The sequence below is a fragment of the Cyprinus carpio genome, chromosome B13 (assembly GCF_018340385.1).
Source record: "Cyprinus carpio isolate SPL01 chromosome B13, ASM1834038v1, whole genome shotgun sequence".
NCBI lineage: Eukaryota > Metazoa > Chordata > Actinopteri > Cypriniformes > Cyprinidae > Cyprinus > Cyprinus carpio.
This window is the reverse complement of record NC_056609.1, coordinates 7,450,884-7,457,026: the sequence shown is the minus strand read 5'-3', so window position 1 is coordinate 7,457,026 and position 6,143 is coordinate 7,450,884. Positions and strand designations below refer to the sequence as shown.

At 36.0% G+C, this 6,143-nt stretch overlaps 1 pseudogene; it reads left to right on the top strand.

Moving 5' to 3' along the window:
* The first annotated feature begins 1,257 nt into the window (after nucleotides 1–1,257).
* LOC122139506 lies at nucleotides 1,258–5,732 on the top strand (annotated as a pseudogene).
* The last annotated feature ends 411 nt before the right edge of the window (nucleotides 5,733–6,143 follow it).

Genomic DNA, 6,143 nt, shown 5'->3' with positions numbered 1-6,143 from the left:
TGGGATGCGACCTGTTTTTTCCATTTGAGTTCCACCAATTTCACCCACGCCCAGTTAATTAAACCATGGTTATGGCAGGTTGTACAGTTTTACAGTGATGACCAGTCATTAGCTAAAAGCTTAGTTAGTTCCACCCTCACATTTGTACCAAAGAGTTCACTGTTTGTGGCTGTGACCAGTTCCACTTGCACTTTTGTGATTGATAGTAAAGTCAGCAGTAGGTCCTTGCACTAAAAAATTAAATCTTAAAAATTAAAAGAACATATTGGTTCTCCACGGTGCTTTCTAATTAAGGCAAAAAACTAATAAAATAAAAATATATAAATATTATTTTTTGTGAATTTCCAGCATCGTTTTATATGCAGATTCATTATAAATATTGGAAACAGTTATATTTTTTTAGAATCCGTAATATCTTTTCAGGAGTCTTTGAACAGCACTTATTTTAAATAGAAAGCTATTCTAACGATATAAGTTTTACTATCACTTTTAATCAATTTAACACATCCTTGCTGAATATTAATTTATTAAAAAGAAAAAAAAGACTGACCCCAAACTTTGAACTGCAGTGTATACCTTATAAGTTGAATCAGTTTCTGTATAAAATATCTTTTTTAGCATACTCTTGCTTTCCGCCAGCAATAAAAGCTCTGCAGCTGTTCTTGACTCATTTGTGGTTAAGCACAAAGAACTGACTTGGCTCAGTAGTCAGTGTTTGTCCTCAATCATAAGCATGCATAACACACATATGAGCAGACTTGGTGCATAAAATCCCTGAGCAGTCTTCAGTGAAGACTTTGGTTAGTCCAATGGGATATAAAGTACATCTGCACATTTCTAACGTAATCTGTCTGGTTTCCTTGTAGGGTTTGCTTGACAAGGCAACGGTTCTGGTGTTTACTCTGGCTGACTCCTGTCGTCCCTTCTTCTTCTCCCGCAAGCTGAAATCTTCAACTCAATGGTACAATTCCGTTCGGTCCATGAAAATCATAAAGGGCTGCGTTGTCCCAAAAGCATCGTAAGCCTAACAGCACGTTGACCCACACAAGGGATCTACAACAACCTTAGGCTTACGGCGCTGATTTTGGAAACGCAGCCCTGGTGTTACAGTCCTGATTAAATTACAGCAGAAAGTGATCACAGAGCACAGGCTGTCTTTGCTGAAGGAATCTAAAACTTGAAGAGATTGCCTGTTTTGTGTCTTGCAGGTCATTCTCTTTTGTCATTTTTTTATGCCTTCTTCTTTTCGTATGCCAAATGACAGACCGGATATTTACAGAGAGGGAGAGCCTGGCCCAATCTCTGAAGGAGTACATTGAAGGCAGAAGAGATGCCAGTTTGAAGCTGGGAGGGAGGTGAGTCTTTCTCATAGAATATATGACTACACGTGAACCCGTGACTCAGTCATTTGTGTGTTTCTGTCCATCGTTTGCTTCAGCTGCTAGAAACGGGATATGTTGACCCGTGTGTCTCCGTTGGACCCTGGGGTATTCTGGCCCCCGTGAACGCCTACAAGCTGATGAAGAGACTCAACACCGAGTGGTCCGAGTTAGAGAGTCTGGTGCTGCAGGACCCGTCAGATGGTACAGCATTAAACCAATCAGCCCCAAGAATTTATAACCGCTAGGGGGTTTTAGGCAACAACACCTCTTAGCTGTTATAAATTCACTGTAAACCACGGCTTCACAGGTCTTTATTGCTTTTATAAAACGGTTATTCCATATACATAGTACAGTTTCACAAAATAAAACATAGCAAATAAAGTGTAATGATATTAATAAAAACAGTATTCTTCCACCAAACAATGTAGTTCCTCAGAAACAGTTCTGGTTCCAACAAAGTAGTTGCCGAGCAACACACAGAAGTAAACAAAGGTGTATGTTACTTTGTAGAGTAATTTACAACAGCTTTGAACATGGCTCAGCCCAAACAGAATTCAAGGACCGGAACTCTCCGCTTTTTAAATCAGCGTTTATCACAAGTCATGGAAGGTTTAGCATTGAGAAAGTACAGTAAGGAATGTTATAGTCCAAAAAAAAAAAGAAGTCTGGATTGGACAGTAAGGATTTTAAGGGATAGTATGTTTTGTTTGTTTACACTATTTTTCTAGAATGTGTGCTGTTTTACAGTTTCATCTCTTGGCACTATCTGTTACGCTTCCTTTTAAGATATGACAAGAGTTTTATCCTGAACAAGTGTTGAACATGTTTGATGCCAGTGTAAAAGGCAGAAATCCCAGAAAAAAAAACCTTATAAATTATATGCAAAAGTTGTATAGATTATTTGTACATAGTTTTGGAAACGTTACTTATTTTTTTTAAAAATGCTGTAATTTCGATGCATATAGTTTAAAAATGTATTATTCTTACGGGGTGGGAGTCTTCATGTGTAAGGTAAGGAAAGTAAAAAATATCTCGTGAACTCTTAGGATCTGTGTTATCTTTTAGTCTACTTAAGATTGAGACTATGGTACCCCTCACCTCGTAGATTATTCAATAAATGATACCCAACATGACTGTAAATCTTATTTTTGCATTCATGTAAAAACATTAAACTATTGACCATTCTGAGTGAACCAAGTGGAGGGAGGCAGGGGACTAGAAGGAACTTCTGCGAGAGAGGCGCTTTCTGCACCTCCACTCTGTGGGCGTCTCGGCATACCCGTGTATGTCTGTATTGTCTGCTTCCCACAAGCAGTACTCTATCTGAAACTCTGTGTCGTATCTCTACAGTTAAACTCTCATTATTCAAAAATATTTGACACATGATACGGGCCTGTTGTCCGATGAGAAAAAAAACAGTGGTCCTCTAAAAAACAAAAATAAGTAATCAATTGTTCCAAGTTCTTTATTTTCAGTGAACACCAGATGCCTTGAAGTCAGGTGTAATAAGAAGCCTCTTATTTTGTTCTTGGTGCTTCCGCCAAGCTTCTTTCAAACATGTCCGTGCACAGACAGTATTTTCCCGGATGAGAGGACGAGAAGGGTTCAGCCAAAGCGCTCTCGTCTGCAGGACACGTATAAACTGACTCGGAACGTTTCTCCAAATGGCAAATGCCATGTCGAGGCGTACCTCCGGTAACTCCAACTCTTGTTTTCATTTCATACAAGGCTCCTAGTCCTAGTGATAGCAGTTCAAGAGATAAACTGTCATTGCAAGACTTTCAAAGGGGAACGAATCAAACACACCATCACTATCAGTGGGTTTCTGAGACTTCAGTAAAACTGAGGCAGTTGTTTTGCATTATATTTGTAAATGCATGTGCTTATTTTATCAGTTGTACTTTTTTGTAACTTTGAAATCGGAACGCTACCTTGATTTGGGATTAGGGGCCAAGCACTATGTACGTAGGCACCTGTTTTCTTTACTGTCTTCATGTTCTTCCTCCTCCACCATTGCTCTTTAGTCAATGGCAGCCCATAGAAGTGCTTGCAGGCAAGTTAAGAAATTGGCACACTGATATAACACAGTCTCAGCATTAATCACAGCAACATTAAAACGTGTATGACCTAATTCCTTGATTGAACCCCGATTCCGTGTCTCAAGAGTGATTCGATTGCATTGACTTAACGTTTAGGTGCATTGCAATTGCACTTTTTTTCTGGAAGCTCCTCCTCAGAAATGGTCGGTCCAATTAGTTTGCGAAAAATGCGAACCAGATTATCTTTCATGGCCATGCTGACAAAATGTGAACAAATTCAATTTTGATTAGTCAAAAACTGTTTATGAATAAACACTTAAACAAATTTCTGATACATTTGATTGTTTATTGTGAAGCGTATATCTCAGCAAACACTTCAGTGTATTCAAGCCACACTTGGTGTGTGATCTTGACATCCGTGACCTTGCGGGGTTGATAACTTTTGAATTACAGTTTGTTTCTCGAGTTAAATTAATATTATCTTGCACATAAACTATTAAGCAGAATTGTATGTATCCCAGTGCTTCATGTGAATTGTCAAAGTGATTGTTTATTTTTATCTTGTTAGTTGACAATCCGGTTAAACTTTATTTTTAAAGTTTTTTTTTTTACTCATTCTTCAATTCTTAATTTTTATGGAAAATTGCATTATTTATTATACACTATTTATCTTTGTACACCATTCATTTTTTGAGCATTCATGTGCAATCAGAATAATTTCCCCTCCCTCTTGCAGGGACAGTTTTTTTCTTTAGTTTAAGTTGAAGCACTAAATAACTAAAACTAGACAAACTGATGCTAAAATTGTAACTTAATAAATATATAAATAATAAAAATGACAAGCAACATAATTACTACAACTTTAAAATTAACGAAAGCATTTATTGCTTGAAATAAAATAAGTACTAGCTGAAATATGGAAATAAGTATAATATATATATATAAATATAAATTATTTAGTAGTTTAGTTAGAAAAATTTAAGTTAAGTTTTGAAGTTTCTAATATAATTAAGATTAAATAACTGGACACCCGAAATTTGAATTATAAGAAATATGTAGACGAATGTATATGAAGTATTTTTTTACGTTTGTCCATTTTAACGAGCTCTAACTGTTGTACAGTTTGACATTAAAGACAAACAGACCTCACAGTGATATGGTGGGATCAGGTTTTTAAGTTTGACAAGCAATAATCATAAAGGACCATTTAAATCATATAGTGTGCACAGGACTGTTGTATGATATCCATTGTAAAACCTGTGATAAATGAGGTGGCGTTGTGTCGCGGGGGTCGCTACAACGCTGAGCTGACAGTGGATGACTGCTTTGACATGGGCAACACTGGCTACAATGAAATGACTATTATCACCCGTGCTGTGGATGCAGCAGGCGTCAGACAGATGGACTCGGGAGAGAACCCCAAAGCCCCCCAAAGCTGATATTCTGGATTATCTTAGTTACTCCGTCTATCAGATGGGTGACCTGCCACGAGCCATCAAACACACCACCCCTTGTTGCCAATCTATACCACATCTCTCTCTTAACCTTTTAATCACAATAAATAACAATAAGAAAAAAATAGCCACATGAAACTCTCATATACTACAGGCTGTTCTACTGAACTGGTTTAAACTGCTGCCCACAACCAAAAACCCATTTAAAAGCTTTTTTAGATGTTTACAAAGATCCTCTATTATGTATTGAACACACAGTAATAGTAAAAATATTAGTAAACTTTTTTTATATAAAAAAGTAAAGCTTAAATATTGAGTAATATTTTTTTTTTTATTCCATTTTTTTTTTTATTCTTTTGTTATTATTGTTATTATTTTTTTTTTTTTTAGGTTAAGTAAAAAAAAATTCTAAATCATGAAATTTTTGATGTCACTACCAAAACTGATTTTGGCCGAGATTGATTTTAATTGCATCCCTAAATTAATGATCAGGAAATATTCCTGTGACCCACTCTCTCTTAGCTGCAAGGTGTGAGTAGATGTGATAGTAAATGTGTTCAAAGTCCGAAAATTAGTGTGTGGCTTTTGGAGAATGTCACTACTATCCTGGAATCATACATTTTTGTCTGCCACGTTAAGCACACTTTTTCAGTGTTATTCCTAGCATTTAGTTTTTATGTGTACAAATGTTTGGAACTGTACTAGAAAATCATGTGCTGATTAGCATCTTTGGCTAGGTTCAAAAGTGTCTGAAATTGTCACTACTAAAAAAAAAAAAAAAAAAAAAAAATTCATTTGGAAAAATTTCGGTAGTGAACATCGTATTTTTTTTTTTTTTTTCAGGTGTTATTCCCTAAAACAGTCACGACCGAAGCATGTCATCATTGTTTCAGGAGTGAAAAAAGGGATTTTAGTACAGTTATGCAAATTTTTTGTATGTTTTAGTATGCGAGTTATATGATGTGGTCGATACCAAAGCATTACTATAACGACTGAAAATGTGCAGTCAGTATGGAAACATGGGGTGTTTTGTCAAAAATAAAGTAGGGGGGATTATCAGTGTTAAAATAGTGTTTTGGTTCAATGCATATTCAGACTAATCATCCTTAACTTTGAAATCAGTATGATCACAAAATCACACTTGAATCACTTACGCTAACGTCTACAATGGCATCCTTGCAATATTTGATAAAATTGAAGTTTACTCTCTAAAACTTGTAATAATGTACGGCACAAAAATACCATATATTCTACAAGGTAAATATGTA